The sequence below is a fragment of the Hyperolius riggenbachi genome, chromosome 4 (genome assembly GCF_040937935.1).
Source record: "Hyperolius riggenbachi isolate aHypRig1 chromosome 4, aHypRig1.pri, whole genome shotgun sequence".
NCBI classification, from domain to species: Eukaryota; Metazoa; Chordata; class Amphibia; order Anura; family Hyperoliidae; genus Hyperolius; species Hyperolius riggenbachi.
Window position 1 is genome coordinate 477,629,766 of NC_090649.1, and position 22,071 is coordinate 477,651,836.

A 22,071-nucleotide genomic window follows, 5' to 3' on the forward strand; every position below is an offset into this window, starting at 1 on the left:
TTACCTACTTTTCAGTGTTTTTTCACTTGCTAACAAGGAATTTTGTAGATACTGTTAAAAATAGAAAAACATTTCCTGTGAGATAAAAGTTTATTGGATCAGGCCCTGATGTGAACAGTATCTTCGCGTACCTAGCAGCAGCCTCATTGGCTCTGCAGACTGTAACGCTCGCAGGCACTTAGATCGCATAAGTGCTCACTTGACCCCAGCAGTGGTGATGCTTCATTCGGAGAATTAGCTTCCAACGGTAAGTAACAATCACAGCGCGAAGATGCAGCAAGAGAGCAGATGGGAAACAGGAGGAAACCAGCTGGGATCATGTTTGTCTTCTAAACTGTTTTTACAGCCTGCACACACATACGGCTCCGGCGTAGCGCAGATAAAGATAAAACATAAATATTTAAGAGGCCTCTGGTGAAAGAGACAACAGAACTTCACGAAATGATAAACTGCTCAGGAAATATTAACTGCCGCCACACGCGGGATCATCGCCAGCCTCAGTCACCATCCGCGTGAAGTGAGGACTGTACTGTGCGGTGCCGCAGCTGCTAGGCAGGTCCAGGCCTGTGTTTAAAGAAGGGAGGCCTGCAGTGCATAGGTTGCTATGAGCAACAGTAAGAGCCCTTTTCCACTGCTCCTGTGGGCCGGCCGGACAGGGCTGGGCAATTGCCCCAGGGTCCTCGAGCATACCTCCCAACTGTATGACATACGAAAGAGGGACACTAAGACACACCCCTGCCACACCCCTAATCACCAGAGGTGACAAAGTTCTTGTGCCCCCCTCTGGACAAAATGGGCATGGCCATGCATCAGAATACGGTCATGGGTGGAGTCAAATGTTGTTTAGACAGCCAAATGTGCCAGATGTGCAACCTTCCCCCATATAGATAGCCATATGTGCCCCCTGCCCCCCTATAGATAGCTAGATGTTACATAGTTATATAGTTATTTGAGTTGAAAAAAGACATACGTCCATCGAGTTCAACCAGAAAATATAGTACAACACTAATATGCGCCCTCACATATCCCTGTTGATCCTGAGGAACTCCTGGTTCCTTTAGATAGCAAGATATGCCCCCCTTTAGATTGCCATATGTGCCCCCTTCAGATAGCCAGATGTGCCCCCTTCAGATAGCCAGATGTGCCCCCCTTTAGATTGCCATATGTGCCCCCTTCAGATAGCCAGATGTGCCCCCTTCAGATAGCCAGATGTGCCCCTTTAGATAGCCAGATTGCCCCCCCTTTAGATAGCCAGATGTGTCCCCCTTTAGATAGCCAGATGTGCCCCCCTTCAGATAGCCAGATGTGCCCCCCTTTAGATAGCCAGATGTCCCCCCCTTTAGATAGCCAGATGTGCCCCACTTTTTCTACTGCTACTAACGCTTCTGCACTCCTGCAGAGGAAGAGAGAGGGAAGAAGGGGCACTTCGGGCAGCCAGCGAGCTACCTGTCACACACAAGAGGGTGCAGCGGCCATGCTGAATGCTCTCACAGTGCTGCGCCCGGGGACATATGTCCCCTTTTGCCCCCCATAGCTACGCCTCTGCTAATCACACCCCTGCCACACCCCTACTCACTGAAGAAAGAATTTAGAAGCAAAAGATGAAGTTTTAAAATTCAGAACACACTGGTCCTCTCTGTCATCATTAGTTCTCCTTCACTGTAACATTAAAAATTAAAATATATATATATATATATTTAAATTATACAAAAAACATTTAGAGTATACTAAAACACATTTTTTCAGTAGAAAAATACATACCTTATATTCCAAAAGAGGGACTGTCCATCAGAAAAAAGGAACATTTGGGAGTTATGCCCCCACCTGGTCTCCCCCCAACTTTATTTTGGTCTCCAGGTCACCTGCAGAGTTTTCGGCAGTGTAGCCACTCACCTTATCCCCGCTGGACGAATCTTCTCAGCAACATGCGCCGTGTCATGGAGGAGAGGAGTAATGTAGGTACACGCCAGCCGGGACAGCTGAGCTTCTATCCTGCCAAAAACTCTGTCTGCTCAGGGGCTGGGGGAGGGGAGGGATTAATTTGTCAGACCCTGAAGCTCAACTGACCCTGAAGCTGGTTCTCTATAAATAGAAATAGTAACTAGCAGGGGTGTTGCTAGGTTCCTGGGAGATCCGGGGCACCGCCGGATACCAAGAGGGAATGAATGTGCGGCGCGGCCACAGCAAATAATGGGCATGGGCATGTCACGGGGAAAGTGGGTGTGGTCATGGGTGGGGCCAAATGTACATGAACATAGCAGTGGTGTAACTTAAACATATTAAATAGGCAGTATTTCACATAAATAAGCCCCTCACCTGGCTTCTGTCTTGTCTTCAGCTGGCCTGTGTGCTGTACGCTGGCGGATATGCTGGGCTTGCGTGCTCTGTTTCTGCGGGTAGCATGCGCCTCTGTATGTTCGCTGCCGATCTGAGGTCTGGGTGCAGAGGCAGTGCGGACCGGGAGCCGACACACTGCGGGGGAGGGCAGGGCAGCGCAGTTTCTAGGCTAAATTGCAGCCAGGTCCCAGGGCAAGGGTGTATAATTCGCCCCCCCCCCCAGTATAGGTAGCCAGGCATAGTTGTGTCCAGTATAGCGTAGCCCATATACTGTAGTTTTCACCAGTATAGGTTAGATAGGTAGTTGCCCCCAGTAGAGGTTAGATCGGTAGGTGCCCCAGTGTAGGTCTGATAGGTAGGTGCGCCAAGTATAGGTTATATAGGTGCCCCCAGTATAGGTTAGATAGGTAGGTCTCCCCAGTATAGATTAGATAGGTTCCCCCAGTATAGGTTAGATAGGTAGGTGCCTCCAGTATAGGTCAGATAGGTAGGTGCCCCCTGTATAGGTTAGTTAAGTAGGTTCCCCCAGTATAGGTTAGATAGGTAGGTGCCTCCACTATATGTTAGATAGGTAGGTGCCTCCACTATAGGTTAGATAGGTAGGTGCCTCCACTATAGGTTAGATAGGTAGGTGCCTCCACTATAGGTTAGATAGGTAGATTCCTCCAGTATAGGTTAGATAAGTAGGTGCCCCCGGTGTAGGTTAGATAGATAGGTTCCCCCAGTATAGGTTACATAGGTAGGTGCCGCCAATATAGGTTAGATAGGTAGGTGCTTCCAGTATAGGTTAGATAGGTAGGTTCCCCCAGTATAGGTTAGATAAGTAGGTTCCCCAGTATAGGTTAGATAGGTAGGTGCCTTCACTATAGTTTAGATAGGCAAGTGCCTCCAGTATAGGTTAAATAGGTAGGTTCCCCCAGTATAGGTTAGATAGGTAGGTGCCTCCACTATAGGCAGGAGGGGGAGTGCTAGGCGGAGCGGCGGGGAGAGCGGGCACAGTGGTTACGTCATCAGTAAAGGTTAGATAGGTAGGTGCCCCTGGTATAAGTTAGATAGGTAGGTTCCCCCAGTATAGGTTAGATAGGTAGGTGTCCCCGTTATAGGTTAGATAGGTAGGTTCCCGCAGTATAGGTTAGATAGGTAGGTGCCTCCACTATAGGCAGGAGGGGGAGTGCTGGGAGGAACGGCGGGGGGAGCGGGCACAGGTAATTACAAACTCACCTTCCTCCGTGATCCCCAGACGCAGCTTTCAGCTTCTTTCTACTTCCTGCCCCGGTGTCCGTCTGACTGTTAACAGCGACTCCTGTGATGATGCGCGGTTACGTCATCACAGGGGGCGCTGTAACCAACGCCGGGGGAGGAAATGGAATGAAGCTGGAAGCTGCGTGCGAGGATTGTGGAGGAGGGTGAGGTTGTAACTACCTGTGCCCGCTTCCCCCGCCGCTCCACCCAGCACCACCCCTCCTGCCGCTGAATCTGGCAGAAATGGCCCCGGGAGAGGGAGGCTCACGGCCAGGGCACCCAGCCATAATGGATCTGGGGCACCATAGCAACTGCTTCAGGGGCGGTGCCCCAGATCCAACCCCCTAGCGACATGCAAGATAACTAGAACTTACCTTGAAGCTGGTTCTGTATGAGTTCTCCTAGACATGACCATCACTACATGTCTACTATGTATGGCTGGATTTCAGGTAAGGCCGCAAAGGCCATGGCCTAGGGCACCAGGAAAGCAAGGGACGGGCTGTGGGCTGCAGGTCGCCAGTAGCAGTTAGTCTTCCAAACATTCGCCCTTCTACAGAGTTTGCACATAGCAGTGGGCAGCAACAAACATCCGGATCTGGCATAAGGGGCATGAAGGGGCAGCGAATGGGCATTTATAGTGATCTCTGAGCTGCCCGTCACTCACTGATTGTAAGCTCGCCAAAGAGCTTACAATCTAATCCCAGCCATCATGTCACTAACTGTCCTCAGAGGAGTTTACAATCTAATCCCTGCCATCACGCCACTAACTGTCCTCAGAGGAGCCTACTATCTAATTTTGCCGTGTTGGGGGGGGGGGAGGAGTTTAGGATGCTGTCGGTCTGGGGGCAGCTGGTGAAAGTGGGTCTTGGGCGTTAGAAAGTACAAATTCCGGCCCTGCTACTATGTATATATTTGTATTGCTGGATGTCCAGATTGTGCTGTGTTTTAGACTTCTTATGTATTTATATTACACAATATTTGTTTAATACTATGTACAGTGCTACGGAGGATGTCAGCACTATATAGCATATTTTTCGGCATATAGGACACTCCGGAATATAAGACGCACCTAGGCTTAGAAGGCAAAAACCAGGGAAAATATACTAATCCTGGTGGATCCATCATCCAGGAGCATCTTTTAGATGTTCTCAACAATTATTGTGTCCCCCTTGTACCTCATGTGTCCCCCATGTGTCCTCCTGTGTCCTCAAATGTCCTCCTGTATCCCCTTCTTTCCCTCATGTGTCCCCTTCTGTCTTCCACTCCCTCGGTGTCCGCCTCCTTCCTCCCTGATTAGATGTAAGCAGCAGCAGCACGACTTACCCAATCCATTGGAGCCCTCTACAATCAAAGACCTCTCCCTCACTGTTCCGCTGGTGCTGGCTTCTACTGATTGCATCATCAGCAGAAGCCAGCACTAGGGGAGCAGTGAGAGAGAAGAGAGGTCTCTGATCGCCACTGGAGCTGATGGATGAGGGGAGCTGTGGTGCCGCTGTTTATAATTATACATGGGGAGTGGAGACATGGGGGAGAATATAGGGAGTACCCGACACCATAGCGGGTCAGCGTATTGTATCAGCCCTGTAGTAGACATAAAAGATGATAAAGGGATTTTTCCTCCCTATTTTTGGGAAAGAAAAAGTACGTCTTATAGGGCAAAAAAATATGGTAAATAAAAATAATAATAATAATAATACTAGGATTAGATTTGGTTCCCAGCAACATAGGTTCCCAGCAACATGGGCAGCACGGTGGCGTAGTGGTTAGCACTCTCGCCTTGCAGCGCTGGGTCCCTGGTTCGAATCCCAGCCAGGGCACTTTCTGCAAAAAGTTTGTATGTTCTCTCCGTGTCTGCGTGGGTTTCCTCCGGGCACTCTGGTTTCCTCCCACATTCCAAAAACATACAGATAAGTTAATTGGCTCCCCCTAAATTGGCCCTTGACTACAGTACTTACACTACATAATATAGACATATGGCAATGGTAGGGATTAGATTGTGAGCTCCTTTGAGGGACAGTTAGAGACAAGACAATATATATATATACTCTGTACAGCGCTGCGTAATATGTCGGTGCTATATAAATACTAAATAATAATGATAATAATAGGATTGCTTGAGAGAAGCCTAGTGAACTGATAAGTGTGTCACAAAACTGTAAACAGACAAAAAAAAAAGCTACAAATTGTCTTCAAACGAAGCGAAGCAATGTTGTGCATAGCATGGAGAGAATCAGATACGTGGTCTGCCCATATGGCACAAATAGAATTAGACTGAGATAGCATCTTGAGATCAATACGTGTCATGATCCGGAACCCATCTTATAGCACAAAACTCTCACTCCAAAAAGCTTCTGAATGACGATAACATCTGCAGCCTTCTCACATTAGCACACAATGGCTAGAAGTCATCACCGGAGCGAAGACTTCTGATCACTTATCCAATGACATTGTCATCACATTTCAGAGAAAACCAAATTATATTCAGATTGCCAGATCCTTGGAAGATGGGGAAATGGCTTGTGTGGTTCAACATGCAGCAAATTGACATCTTGGCCCTGCTAGATAAAGTTATATAGCTGAAAAAGAGAGGCTGAACTGACAGGATTAAAGCTCCACTCCAGCCACACATTTTCTTCAAGTGAACCTCCAGACTAAAAATCTACTCAGCAGCACTGAAAAGGCTTGGTGTTTCACAGCATCAGAACTATTTTTCTTACCCAAGCCTCATTTTTAGCTGCACAGAAGAAAACTGCCCGGGCATTTTCCCCTGATGCTGTGCAAAGCCTGATGGGATTTCTGATGTTGTTCTCGTTCTGCTGTTTTGGTGCAATTTTTTTTTTTTGAGATTTGAAGCCTAGCGTGTGCAGCTAGGAGGGGTGATCAGGACACAAGACAGTTGGAACTGTGTCTCATGCTCCTTGTCACCTCCTTTCAACCAAAAAGATGGCTGCCACCATGAAATCACAAACATTTGCCTATTCTTTAAAACAGGGTGGGTAAGAGATTATATTACCTATCTATTTTAATTAACATAACTAATGTAAATAAATGACAGTATGTTTGTGTAGGTTGAAGTTCCCCTTTAAAGAGAGCCCGAGGTGGGCTCATGAAACGAAATAACCTAGGCTACCTGATCCGTAGGCTGAGTGAATCAGGTAGACTTCAAAACCACCGCTCTCCACTGCTCCTGTGGGCCGCACTGGCCCACTTTCACTTTCGTGACCTCTAGGTCACGAGGCTGGCAAGAGAGGCGGTGGAGCGGCAGGAGGAGTGGCCAGGGAGAGAGAGCTGCCCAATAGTAGCTCTGGAATCCCTGCAGGAACGCCCCTGGTGGGCGATTTGAACAGGGAATCCCTCTCCCACATGTTTACCTCAGAGATAGAGACAAATATTGTCGCTAATCTCGGGGGGCTATAGAGCGGCAGTGGGGGGCAGAAAGCCGCGGTGTGGGGACGCAAAGGCATTTCATGAGGCAGAGAACATGCCTCTGTGTCCCATCTGCTCCCCAAAAGACCACCTCGGGTTCTCTTTAAAGGTTACACAAGGTGACATTTGACATGATGAGATAGACATGTCTATGTACAGTGCCAAGCACACTAATAACTAAGCTGTGTTCCTTTTTTAGTTTCTTTGCCTGAAAGAGTTAAAAATTAGGTATGCAAGTTTCTGTCTGGGTCGGGAACAGGTTGGACTATAATGTAATCCTCACTGATAAGGAATTTCAGCTTATAAAACATTTTCCTGGTAGAAAATGGATTCTGAGAGCAGGAAAGAGATAAAAATGGTCAATAGTTCAAAGATTTTAGGTCTGGCGTACTTCATTGCATGTGTCATTGAGCATAGACAATGGAACAGTAAAAAGGTTAAAAACTAGATTTAAATATAAAATAAAACTGTAGGATATCTAAAAAAAAGGTTATCAGTTTATTTACACCCCGTGTTTTTTTAAGCTGGATACAAACGCTAGATGAGACGTTTGTGGTCGCTGAGGTGACCATTAAAGTGATCCTTAAGTCAGGAAAAAAAATGACTTTTACTCACCTGGGGCTTCCAATAGCCCCCTGCAGCTGTCCGGTGCCCTCGCCGTGTCCCTCCGATCCTCGTGTCCCCGCCGGCAGCCACTTCTGGTTTCGCCGTCAGGACCCGACAGGCTGGGAACGCGAGTGATTCTTCGCGTTCCCAGCCGCAATTGCGCCCTCATAGCAGCATAGAGGGTGCACGAAGAATCACTCGCGTTCCCAGCCTGTCGGGTCCTGACGGCGAAACCGGAAGTGGCTGCCGGCGGGGACACGAGGATCGGAGGGACACGGCGAGGGCACCGGACAGCTGCAGGGGGCTATTGGAAGCCCCAGGTGAGTAAAAGTCATTTTTTTTTCCTGACTAAAGGCCCCGTTCACACTTGCGGTTTTGCAAAAACCGCACCGGATGTCCGGACCGCACCGGAGCCGGATCGGACCTGAACCGTACGGTTCCTGTCCGGATCCGGTCCGGATCCGGTCCGGTTGCATACGGTTTCCGTGCGGTATGAACACGGTTGCGGTCCGGATCCGGATTCTTAAAGAGATAACAACCTGTATAAATACCTGGGGTTCTGGGAGGTCAGCAGAAGCTCTGGGGTCATTGTTGGAGACAGCTGGACGTGTGGAGACCATCCTTGGATACAGAGACAGCAGTTGGGACCATGGATCCAGTCATTTTTTACGCTTATTACCTGGGAATTCTCTCCTTCCTGTTGTTTACCTACTACTATGTGGGGAGAAGGCGTGCTCCTCGCAGGAGATGGTGGGTGCACCCTCTACTAGCCAGGAGGCAGAGGAAGGGAGAGTTCCAGGCCCTCTACCGGGACCTCAGACGACACCCACAGAAGTTCTACAGCTACACTCGGATGTCTATTCCCCTGTAAGTATATAGGCCTAAATACACCAACCCCCACCATTCCTAAACACCCCACCCTCACCCCCACAACACCTCATCCCTGTATACCTAGCTAAACACACCACCCTGACCCCCACACCCCTGTATACCTAGCTATACACTACACCCCCACCCTCCACAACACTCCCAAACCTCTGTAAACACACCTCCCCCATCCTCCACCCAACACCTTGTCCCACAACATACTTTACAGCTTCTTCCTTTACATCTCCTGACAGGTTTGATACCCTTTTGGAGATGGTGAAGGATGACCTTAGGAAGAAGGATACCACGTTCAGGAGAGCAGTCACACCACAAGAACAACTACTCATCACACTGAGGTATGTAAAAACAAATTTTTTTATTGCAAAAACAACCACTTTCCAACATGGAAACATTCTTCCAACATGGAAGACAAAAAAATAACATATCTATGGTATAGCCCGGTCAGTTTTAAGGAACACCAACCACCAACTTTGTGCTGGAAGAGTTGCAGGGCATAGCTGCCCAAGTGTCTTTCGGGGACACAAGGCCCTAATAAATTGAAGTGCTTTAAAAACCTAACCACTGGCACATGACCCTCTGAGCCATGGATGAAGGACACAGGGCAGTGAAAAGGCTAGGCCTCTCACCGACCAGTCAAGGTGTCCTTCATCCATGGCTCCAAGGGTCTTGTGCAAGTGGTTAGGAACAAGAACAAAGTGAGGAGCAAGAGGAACCGATGGCAGAGGTGCATGACTACAGGTGCAGTGCAACAGGCACAAGGTTGTGACCCAGGTAGTGTCTTTCGGGGACACCAGGCCCTAAAATTGAAGCGCTTTAAAAACCTAACCACTGGCACATGACCCTCTGAGCCATGGATGAAGGACACAGGGCAGTGAAAAGGCTAGGCCTCTCACCGACCAGTCAAGGTGTCCTTCATCCATGGCTCCAAGGGTCTTGTGCAAGTGGTTAGGAACAAGAACAAAGTGAGGAGCAAGAGGAACCGATGGCAGAGGTGCATGACTACAGGTGCAGTGCAACAGGCACAAGGTTGTGACCCAGGTAGTGTCTTTCGGGGACACCAGGCCCTAATAAATTGAAGTGCTTTAAAAACCTAACCACTGGCACATGACCCTCTGAGCCATGGATGAAGGACACAGGGCAGTGAAAAGGCTAGGCCTCTCACCGACCAGTCAAGGTGTCCTTCATCCATGGCTCCAAGGGTCTTGTGCAAGTGGTTAGGAACAAGAACAAAGTGAGGAGCAAGAGGAACCGATGGCAGAGGTGCATGACTACAGGTGCAGTGCAACAGGCACAAGGTTGTGACCCAGGTAGTGTCTTTCGGGGACACCAGGCCCTAAAATTGAAGTGCTTTAAAAACCTAACCACTGGCACATGACCCTCTGAGCCATGGATGAAGGACACAGGGCAGTGAAAAGGCTAGGCCTCTCACCGACCAGTCAAGGTGTCCTTCATCCATGGCTCCAAGGGTCTTGTGCAAGTGGTTAGGAACAAGAACAAAGTGAGGAGCAAGAGGAACCGATGGCAGAGGTGCATGACTACAGGTGCAGTGCAACAGGCACAAGGTTGTGACCCAGGTAGTGTCTTTCGGGGACACCAGGCCCTAATAAATTGAAGTGCTTTAAAAACCTAACCACTGGCACATGACCCTCTGAGCCATGGATGAAGGACACAGGGCAGTGAAAAGGCTAGGCCTCTCACCGACCAGTCAAGGTGTCCTTCATCCATGGCTCAAAGGGTCTTGTGCAAGTGGTTAGGAACAAGAACAAAGTGAGGAGCAAGAGGAACCGATGGCAGAGGTGCATGACTACAGGTGCAGTGCAACAGGCACAAGGTTGTGACCCAGGTAGTGTCTTTCGGGGACACCAGGCCCTAATAAATTGAAGTGCTTTAAAAACCTAACCACTGGCACATGACCCTCTGAGCCATGGATGAAGGACACAGGGCAGTGAAAAGGCTAGGCCTCTCACCGACCAGTCAAGGTGTCCTTCATCCATGGCTCCAAGGGTCTTGTGCAAGTGGTTAGGAACAAGAACAAAGTGAGGAGCAAGAGGAACCGATGGCAGAGGTGCATGACTACAGGTGCAGTGCAACAGGCACAAGGTTGTGACCCAGGTAGTGTCTTTCGGGGACACCAGGCCCTAATAAATTGAAGTGCTTTAAAAACCTAACCACTGGCACATGACCCTCTGAGCCATGGATGAAGGACACAGGGCAGTGAAAAGGCTAGGCCTCTCACCGACCAGTCAAGGTGTCCTTCATCCATGGCTCCAAGGGTCTTGTGCAAGTGGTTAGGAACAAGAACAAAGTGAGGAGCAAGAGGAACCGATGGCAGAGGTGCATGACTACAGGTGCAGTGCAACAGGCACAAGGTTGTGACCCAGGTAGTGTCTTTCGGGGACACCAGGCCCTAATAAATTGAAGTGCTTTAAAAACCTAACCACTGGCACATGACCCTCTGAGCCATGGATGAAGGACACAGGGCAGTGAAAAGGCTAGGCCTCTCACCGACCAGTCAAGGTGTCCTTCATCCATGGCTCCAAGGGTCTTGTGCAAGTGGTTAGGAACAAGAACAAAGTGAGGAGCAAGAGGAACCGATGGCAGAGGTGCATGACTACAGGTGCAGTGCAACAGGCACAAGGTTGTGACCCAGGTAGTGTCTTTCGGGGACACCAGGCCCTAAAATTGAAGTGCTTTAAAAACCTAACCACTGGCACATGACCCTCTGAGCCATGGATGAAGGACACAGGGCAGTGAAAAGGCTAGGCCTCTCACCGACCAGTCAAGGTGTCCTTCATCCATGGCTCCAAGGGTCTTGTGCAAGTGGTTAGGAACAAGAACAAAGTGAGGAGCAAGAGGAACCGATGGCAGAGGTGCATGACTACAGGTGCAGTGCAACAGGCACAAGGTTGTGACCCAGGTAGTGTCTTTCGGGGACACCAGGCCCTAAAATTGAAGTGCTTTAAAAACCTAACCACTGGCACATGACCCTCTGAGCCATGGATGAAGGACACAGGGCAGTGAAAAGGCTAGGCCTCTCACCGACCAGTCAAGGTGTCCTTCATCCATGGCTCAAAGGGTCTTGTGCAAGTGGTTAGGAACAAGAACAAAGTGAGGAGCAAGAGGAACCGATGGCAGAGGTGCATGACTACAGGTGCAGTGCAACAGGCACAAGGTTGTGACCCAGGTAGTGTCTTTCGGGGACACCAGGCCCTAATAAATTGAAGTGCTTTAAAAACCTAACCACTGGCACATGACCCTCTGAGCCATGGATGAAGGACACAGGGCAGTGAAAAGGCTAGGCCTCTCACCGACCAGTGAAGGTGTCCTTCACCCATGGCTCCAAGGGTCTTGTGCAAGTGATTAGGATCAACAAAGTAAGGAACAAGAGGAATCAAAGGCACAGGTGCAGGACTACAGGTGCAGTGCAACAGGCACAAGGTTGTGACCCAGGTAGTGTCTTTCGGGGACACCAGGCCCTAAATTATTAGTGCTTCTAAAACCTAACGACTGGCACAGGACCCTCTGAGCCATGGATGAAGGACACAGGTCAGTGAAAAGGCTAGGCCTCTCACCGACCAGTGAAGGTGTCCTTCACCCATGGCTCCAAGGGTCTTGTGCAAGTGATTAGGATCAACAAAGTAAGGAACAAGAGGAATCAAAGGCACAGGTGCAGGACTACAGGTGCAGTGCAACAGGCACAAGGTTGTGACCCAGGTAGTGTCTTTCGGGGACACCAGGCCCTAAAGTTCAAGTCCAGCAAAACCAAAAGTTAAAGAGCCCTGTGATGGTATCCTTCCTCCGAGGATCGGAGGTATTCAGAGGAGCATGTCCAGGAACAATTTGACTTTTTTTTTCAAATTGTATCGGCACCACTACTAGAAAAGGTGGGAGTTGCTGCCTGGAAATCTGGACTCTCTTGGGTGCTGGTCGTGGATGAGCTGGACCCTGACAGCGGTGGCCCATATTGACTGCCTCTGTAGCCGGTGTACATCTGTGATGATTGCCAGGTGGGCACCGCTGTTGGTTGTGGGGGTCTAAAAATTGGTGGTTGCAATAATGGCGTGTCCATGTGCTGTTTAATCACCTCCAGCAAATTGGAATGGCACGCCATCAGGTTTTGTGAAGGCACCTTTTCAAGATATGGTATTAGAGACATCACAGTGTGAAAACACGGGTGTGCCTGCAATTTCAGTAGTTCCTTGCTTTGTTGATGCATTTGCTGCATCATGTTCTGCAGCTGGCCCACCGACTGATGATGCTGCGCACGCAGTTGGTCGATTTCTCCTCTGTGCATCTCATGCATCATTTTAAGCTCGTCCCTGTAGTGCCCATGTACAGCGTCGAGCTCACATTGCAGTGAAGTGATGTGGGACTTGTACTGCTCCATGATATGGCCCCTGTCCTCATCTTGCAACTGCCGGGTTATGAGAGTTTGGTGGCTCTGAAGAATCCCGAGAAGTCCGGAGACAGCCCCGGACATCTCGGACTCTGTCTCTCTCCTTGTTGGGGGGAGGGTACCTCGACGCCTCACTGGTGTGGTGGTCCTCACTGGTGGTGTGGCAGCATCTTCTCGTCCTCTGGCCTGTGTCGGGGTTGCCCTGCGCGCTGGTTGTGCTGCAGTCTCTCGGTGCTCCTCACTTTGTTCTTGTTCCCCTGGAGCTTCCATAGCGGTCGATTGTGGAGGTTCAGCTTCTTCCACACTCGGTCCTGCAACCTCAACATCCAAGCTCTCTTCTGCCAAGTCATCATCAAAGGAGAGAGTTGGGATTAAGGACTCCCTCCTCCTACTCCTCTCCTCGGGGCAATAGGTTACATCGGCGACGTCATCATCCACCAAGCTCTCCTCACTGCTGAACCGTGCCTCCTGGGTCGGTTCCTCTTGCTCCAAATTGTCTTCAGTCCTGTAGGTAAAAACAATATTTATTGCTGTGCCAAACAGCATGTGGCGTCAATTCACAGAGCTAGCAAACACTAGCAATCACTTTATCACCCGTTTCTACCCAACATTTGATAAAGCTTGTGAGAAAAGTTCGCTAGCCATGGGAATTGAGGCCATAGCAATACATGGCCGAAGTCATGGTAAATGAGCTCTCAGTTCCTGCCCACAGTAGTGGTACTTACAGTCTAGGTTCCAGGCTTGCATTGATGAAAGACAATTGCTTGGCAAATTGGTAGTCTTTTTGTCGCCTTCCCCCGCCACTGCCACTTCGTTCGGCAAGTTTTTTCTTCCGTAGCCATTTCACATATGCATCCCGTATATTGCGCCACCTTGTCTTGTACCTTTCTCCTGTAACGACATGAAAAATTGATTTCGATTATTTCTCTTGTAGGTACATCGCAACTGGACAAACATATACATCGCTACATGTGACATTTCGTATTGGGAAGAGCACGGTGGCAGGCATCGTCGTGAGGACTTCGAGGATCCTTTGGACGCGACTGAGGGCCAGATACATGCCTGTGCCGGACACCACGAAATGGGAGGAGATCGCCCAGGGCTTCTGGACCGAGTGCAAGTTTCCTAATTGTGTTGGCGCACTGGATGGGAAACACATCCGGATTCAGAAACCCGTGGGGAGTGGCAGCCATTATTTCAACTATAAAAAATACTTCAGCATTGTTCTAATGGCAGTGGCAGATGCGGACTACAAGTTTGTGTACGTGGATGTGGGGTCGTACGGTAGTTCCAATGACTCTGGAATTTTCCAGCGTACGACCCTTTGCCGGCTGATGGAGGAAGGCAGACTGCGTCTCCCCCGTGACAGACCCTGGCCTGGGACAAGGGCACCGGCCTACCCCTATGTGTTTGTGGGGGACGAGGCCTTCGCCCTGTCCGACCATGTAATGCGTCCGTACCCAGACAGGGGACTTGATGCCAGCCAGCTACACTTCAATGCTCGCTTGAGCCGTGCAAGGAGAATGGTGGAGTGCACATTTGGGATCCTGGTGTCAAAGTGGAGGGTGTTCCACACGCCCATGCTGCTGAAACCGGGCAACGCAGTTGTCGTGGTGAAGGCAGCATGCATCCTCCACAACTTTGTGCGGCAGGAGGAAAGAGAGACTCCGGAACCCCCGAATGTGCTTCCACTAATGCCCCTGCGGAGGTATGCAACCAGGCCAAGGGTAGTGTCACTGCGGAACAGGGACCAACTGAGACTTTATTTTACCACACCACCTGGACGAGGGTGAATGTTTGGTTTTTAATATGTTTTGTTGAAATGTGTTTATTTTGGAGTTTCAAGTTTGAGTGATTTTAAATGTATTAATTTTTTACAATAAATTGATGTATAATAATTGGTCATTGTGTATGTTTTATGTGCACAGGTGGGGTACATCGCAGGTGGGTGGGATACATCACAGGTGGGTGGGATACAGCACAGGTGGGTGGGATACAGCACAGGTGGGGTACAGGTGGGTGGGATACATCACAGGTGGGATACATCACAGGTGGGGTAGAGGTGGGTGGGATACATCACAGGTGGGGTAGAGGTGGGTGGGATACATCACAGGTGGGGTAGAGGTGGGTGGGATACATCACAGGTGGGGTAGAGGTGGGTGGGATACATCACAGGTGGGGTACAGGTGGGTGGGATACATCACAGGTGGGGTACAGGTGGGTGGGATACATCACAGGTGGGATACATCACAGGTGGGGTAGAGGTGGGTGGGATACATCACAGGTGGGGTAGAGGTGGGTGGGATACATCACAGGTGGGGTAGAGGTGGGTGGGATACATCACAGGTGGGGTACAGGTGGGTGGGATACATCACAGGTGGGGTACCGGTGGGTGGGATACATCACAGGTGGGGTACAGGTGGGTGGGATACATCACAGGTGGGATACATCACAGGTGGGGTAGAGGTGGGTGGGATACATCACAGGTGGGGTAGAGGTGGGTGGGATACATCACAGGTGGGGTAGAGGTGGGTGGGATACATCACAGGTGGGGTAGAGGTGGGTGGGATACATCACAGGTGGGGTACAGGTGGGTGGGATACATCACAGGTGGGGTACAGGTGGGTGGGATACATCACAGGTGGGGTACTGGTGGGTGGGATACATCACAGGTGGGGTACTGGTGGGTGGGATACATCACAGGTGGGATACATCACAGGTGGGGTACAGGTGGGTGTGATACATCACAGGTGGGGTACAGGTGGGTGGGGAACAGGTGGGTGGGCCACGGGTGGGTGGGCAACACGTGGGTGACACAAATCCATAGCAAAAGTTGAATACATCACAAGTTAAACAACAAGCCCCCCCCAAAAAACTTCTAGTCAACATACCCTCTGTGCCTTGCTGTCTCTTGCTCAAGTTCTCAAAGTCCTCCACATACAGCTTGGCAATTTTTTTCCACAGGCCTCTGCATTTTTTGATGTTGCTGTGGTCCGCATCCCCCTTGTCCCACAGGGCTGGTACCTGCTGCACCTGTAGGATGAGGTCTTCTGATGTGTAGGGCCTCACCCCCTCGCTATCAGACAGATCCTGCTCCATATTGCTGCCAAAGAGCTCCAGCATGAAGTCACTGCTGCTCCACTCTGTGAACGCTGGTGCCATGTGGTCCCCATCCAAAATGGCCACCATACCATAGAGTCTGCATAGGAAGTGTGGTACAACATCCGGTTTTTATAGCCAGTGTGTTGTGCGCTCTCCGGTTCTCATTGGTTTCCATTGGCCGGATGCAACATTCCGGCTCCGGTCCGGATACGTCAGCCGGACCAGCCGGACCAAAAAATAGCGCATGTTGGAACGGACGCCGGAGTCCGGATCCGGTCCGGCTCCGGTCCGGACGAAACGGACGCATGTGAACGGTCGCATAGACTTTCATTGCTATGCCGTGCGTCCGTTTCGTCCGGTCCGCATGCGGTCCGGCTCCGGCACGGCTCCGGCACGGCGATTCCGGATAGCAACCGCTAATGTGAACCGGGCCTTAAGGTTCACTTTAAAGTAGACCTAAGATGGGGAACAAGTTGTATTTTACATTCCCCGGGGCTTCTTCCTGCCCCCCATAGCAGTACAGGTTCAGGGCCGTTTCTTGGGCAGGGCAATGCCCAGGGAGCAGAGCAGCAAGAAGAAGAAGGGGGGCTCAGGCAGAAGGACACAACCGCTAAGGAGCTGGTGACGCATGGTTCAGCCAAATGGAAGAAGAAAGAAGATTACCAGCGCGATCACCTTCCTTGACTCCTCCTGGGCTGCCTGCGTCAGGCGTCAAGTCATCATCACATCACCACCGCGTGATGACACCTGATGTCCTGTAGCGGTACTGCAGGCTGTCAGTGCGCGGCACCCATGGAGGAGTCGGCTTTCCTGGCTCTCTTTGCCTGTGTGTTCTCCTGGTCCCTGCTTCCTCCTGGATGAGCGGCTGGTCACTAGTGAGTAGGCAGATCTACTTGTGACCTGTGGCTGTGTGACTGTCCCTAAAGAGGGTTTGAGAGTCCAAAGGGGTGGGGGGAAAGAGAGGCGCAATTTTTACACTCTCACCCTGGGTGCAATTTAGCCTAGAAACTGCCCTGCACAGGTTTCTCGGTTTCCTCCACCGTGTGGCCCAGGCCTTGGGCCTGCTTGATTGCACTTCATTTGTTGAGATACGGTGACCATACGTCCCGCTTTACCCGGGACGCGTCCCGCCTTCGGGGGGCGCTGTCCCAGGCTGCATGAGGTCCCGGGAAACGTCCCGCTTTTAGCAGCGGGACGTCTCGGCCTCGGGACTCTGGCCACCGTACAGTGAACTAGCCGCAGCGTCTACTAGACGCTGCGCTAGTTCATTCCCCGCAGCCCCGCTCCAGCCTGCATTGTCCTCCTCCGGCAGGCACAGGCAGAGCAGGGCTACGGGAAGATGGCGTCCGGAGGCGGAGCCCTGTATTGGAGACTATTTGTCTCCAGTACAGGGCTCCGCCTCCGGACGCCATCTTGCCGTAGCCCTGCTCTGCCTGTGAGAGGCTGAGCGGGAGATTGAAGATCGTCCAGGCCAGGGGGAGCTGCACACACCAGAGGCACCAGAGGCCGGCTGCGTGAGGGGACGTCTTCTGCCAGGTGAGTAAATGCTTTTTCTTGCAGGTGAAGTGTTTGCCCACATTTTGTACTGACATATTTGCCCAAATTGTGTTCATTTTGTACTGTCATGTTTGCCCGCAGTGCGTTTATCTTGTACTGACATGTTTGCCCGCAGTGCGTTTATCTTGTACTGACATGTTTGCCCGCAGTGCGTTTATCTTGTACTGACATGTTTGCCCGCAGTGCGTTTATCTTGTACTGACATGTTTGCCCGCAGTGCGTTTATCTTGTACTGACATGTTTGCCCGCAGTGCGTTTATCTTGTACTGACATGTTTGCCCGCAGTGCGTTTATCTTGTACTCACATGTTTGCCCGCAGTGCGTTTATCTTGTACTGACATGTATGCCCGCAGTGCGTTTATCTTGTACTCATGTTTGCCCGCAATGCGTTTATCTTGTACTGACATGTATGCCCGCAGTGCGTTTATCTTGTACTGACATGTTTGCCCGCAGTGCGTTTATCTTGTACTGACATGTATGCCCGCAGTGCGTTTATCTTGTACTGACATGTTTGCCCGCAGTGCGTTTATCTTGTACTCACATGTTTGCCCGCAGTGCGTTTATCTTGTACTGACATGTATGCCCGCAGTGCGTTTATCTTGTACTCATGTTTGCCCGCAATGCGTTTATCTTGTACTGACATGTATGCCCGCAGTGCGTTTATCTTGTACTGACATGTATGCCCGCAGTGCGTTTATCTTGTACTCATGTTTGCCCGCAGTGCGTTTATCTTGTACTGACATGTTTGCCCGCAGTGCGTTTATCTTGTACTGACATGTATGCCCGCAGTGCGTTTATCTTGTACTGACATGTATGCCCGCAGTGCGTTTATCTTGTACTCATGTTTGCCCGCAGTGCGTTTATCTTGTACTGACATGTTTGCCCGCAGTGCGTTTATCTTGTACTGACATGTTTGCCCGAAGTGCGTTTATCTTGTACTGACATGTATGCCCGAAGTGCGTTTATCTTGTACTGACATGTTTGCCCGCAGTGCGTTTATCTTGTACTCACATGTTTGCCCGCAGTGCGTTTATCTTGTACTGACATGTATGCCCGCAGTGCGTTTATCTTGTACTCACATGTTTGCCCGCAGTGCGTTTATCTTGTACTGACATGTAATAGCAGATTTGTGAGAAGAGATACGTTCGCGCAACCGCTGTGTGGTTTCACCCACATAAACCAACCCACAAGGGCATCTAAGTAAATTTACAATGTACGAAGAATCACAGGTATAGAGGCCCCGTATGGCAAACCTCTCACACCTGGAGGGATGCGCGAACGTATCTCCCCTCACAATATGGCTGCATAAATGGCAGCCCAAGCATGGGAAAGTGCCCCTTCTAGAAGTCACCGTAGGGGTAACAGACTTGAACTTATTTCTGAAATATTTCAGAGAGAGCCTGATACAGCTTGAGGAAGGACCTTGTCCGAAACAGCATCCGAGTTACGTCTGAAGTTGCTGGAGGAGTGTCGTTTTTACAACAACCAGACCATCTTTTTTTGAAAAGAGAATTGGAACAATTGAACCGTATAGACGCATTGATTATGATATCCATGCAAAAACCCTGGCGGAATACCACTGCGTCGGACGGATTCCAAGACAAATGAGGGCCAATGTGCCTCCAGTACTGTTCCCAAAGGATGGCGAGTTCTGTACCGGGTGGGAACATATCTGGAACAAGGCAGCATTTGATGCTATGGTACACCTTGTGATCAGAATACAACGTGAACTCTCTACCGTGGATGATAAGATCGGCAAAACGAATACAGACCTTAAAGAGGAACTCCAGTGAAAATAATTTAATATAAAAAGGTGCTTAATTTTTACAATAATTATGTATACATGATTTAGTCAGAGTTTGCTCATTGTAAAATCTTTCCTCTCCCAGATTCACATTCTGACATGTATTACATGGTGACATTGTTACTGTGTGCAGATTATGTAGCTGTTCTGGCTTTAACAGACAGCTATAAACAGCCATTTCCTGTGTGTGTCATTGTTACATTGTGGCAGTTTGCCCAGAGTACCGTACGGTACCAGAGCCTCTTGTGGGAGGGGTTTCAGCACAAAATCAGTCATACAGCGCCCCCTGATGGTCTGTTTGTGAAAATCATTATATTTTTCATGTAAAAGTGGGTATCAGCTACTGATTGGGATAAAGTTCAATTCTTGGTCGGAGTTTCTCTTTAAAGCATTGTTGTATGTGGAGGAATTTACTAGTTTTTAGGAGCAATTGAAATCTAAACTAGAGATCTATCAGTCGATGGCAGAGGTGGAGAAAAGAGAGAAATTCCAAAGAGACAGCAATGATTACACATCTGGCTTTGTGTACGCATGGCAAAAGGTCTCGTTTGGTAGAGGCAGAAGGCCTCCCGCATCAAGACCTAGGAAGCCTCGACAAACACCAAAACGGTCACAAAGATCTGACGCAGGTGACAATTCCACTTATGCCCCAATATCGTCTGATGACAGTGTTGCTAGTGGTTCCCAACGAAAAAAACGACGCGGTGGTAAGTAATTCAAGCGGAAACAACAAAGACAGAGCATGCGTACCACTATCCAACAAGATGAGTCTGAGAGAACAAAGGAACCAGACCCTCCGCTAGTCGTGAACATATCCAGTTATCGAATGAATGACACAGAGTTACGAGCATTGAATCATGGCCCTTTTCCTCATAGAACAAGAGTGCTTTAGTTTTTTATGTAACATCAAGCTTAAAGTTTTTTCCGCTAACAATTCTTTTTTGTCCAGATCTCGATTTCCTGAGGAGGGCCTTTTTTCAGCTAGGGATTTTGGTTTAAAGAGACTCCGTAACAAAAATTGCATCCTGTTTTTTTTATCATCCTACAAGTTCAAAAAGCTATTTTAATGTGTTCTGGCTTACTGCAGCACTTTATACTATCACTGTCTCTGTAATAAATCAATGTATCTTTCCCCTGTCAGACTTGCCGGCCTGTGACTGGAAGGCTGCCAAGTTCTTCAGTGTTGTGGTTCTGCTATGAACTCCCCCTTCCAGGCCCCTCTATGCACACTGCCTGTGTGTTATTTAGGATTAGAGCAGCTTCTCTCTTCTCTCTTATCTTTTACAAGCTGGATAAATCGTTCTCTGAGCTGGCTGGGCTTTCACATACTGAAGAATTACAGACAAGGGCAAAGCTGTTTGCAGGAAGAAACAAGCAGCCTGAAACTTCAGTGCATGAGAACAGGGGGAAAGAAACACACAAATGATCTCTTGAGATTCAAAAGGAAGGCTGTATACAGCCTGCTTGTGTATGGATGTATTTTCTATGTGTGGGCATACTGTACATCAACCTACTTCCTGTTTTGGTGGCCATTTTGTTTGTTTATAAACAAACTTTTTAAAACTGTTTTTAACCACTTTTAATGCGGCGGGGAGCGGCGAAATTGTGACAGAGGGGAATAGGAGATGTCCCCTAACGCACTGGTATGTTTACTTTTGTGCGATTTTAACAATACAGATTCTCTTTAAGGAACAAAAGTTATTTTTCCCCGCCAAGTAATCCTGCAATTGATATGTTCGCTTCAAGAGTTCTGGAGGATGTACAATCTTTGGAGCTTAAATTTCGCAGTGGACATTTACATTATAGGTCCAACATGAGTCAATCTGATAGGTTGGCTCTTAAGAGATTGCAGGAAAATCCGAACATCACTATAAGGGCGGCTGACAAAGGGGGTGTGGTGGTGTTTCTAGATACTTGCTATTATAAGGATGAAATTTCCTCCCAATTGAATCAGCCTGATGTTTACAAGAGACTTACCGGTGATCCTATTCACCATATACGTAGAAGAATATAGATTGCTCTGGATCAGGCTTATTCTAGAAACATCATAGATGAGGATTTGTGTAGATCTTTGTTCTGTGACCACCCCGCAACCCCCCAGTTCTATACGTTACCGAAGATCCATAAGAACCTACTCCGGCCACCGGGGAGACCCATTGTGGCCGGGGTGGGTTCGGTCTTTGTCCCTTTGGCTACATTTTTGGATAAGTTGTTACAACCTTTTGTTGTATTACTGGATTCATATCTAAAGGATACAACTATGTTCCTTGATAAGCTGAATGCGTTGAATGTTGGATCTTCTGACCATTTATTTAGTCACTCTTGATGTAGAAAGCCTCTACACCTCCATCCCACATGATGGGGGTGTGAAGCTGTAGATTGGTTCTTACTTACTCAATCGGATCTCTCTGAGGGGCAGAGAAATTTTGCTATTTCTTTACTCAGGATCATACTGGAGGAAAATTACTTTGTCTTTGAGGGCGTATACGATCAGCAATGCAGGGGGATCGCCATGGGGTCTAATGTGGCCCCCTCCTAAGCAAACCTTTTTATGGGCCTCCATGAGGAGGTTCTCAGGTAGCAGCTACCCTAGGCCTGGACCTTTATGGCCTTTCCAGGAATCTGTCCCTGTCGGGAAGGGCAGGTTAAAGTAAGATGCTATGAACAGGGCTGTGGAGTTGGAGTTGGAGTCGAGGAGTCGGAGCAATTTTGG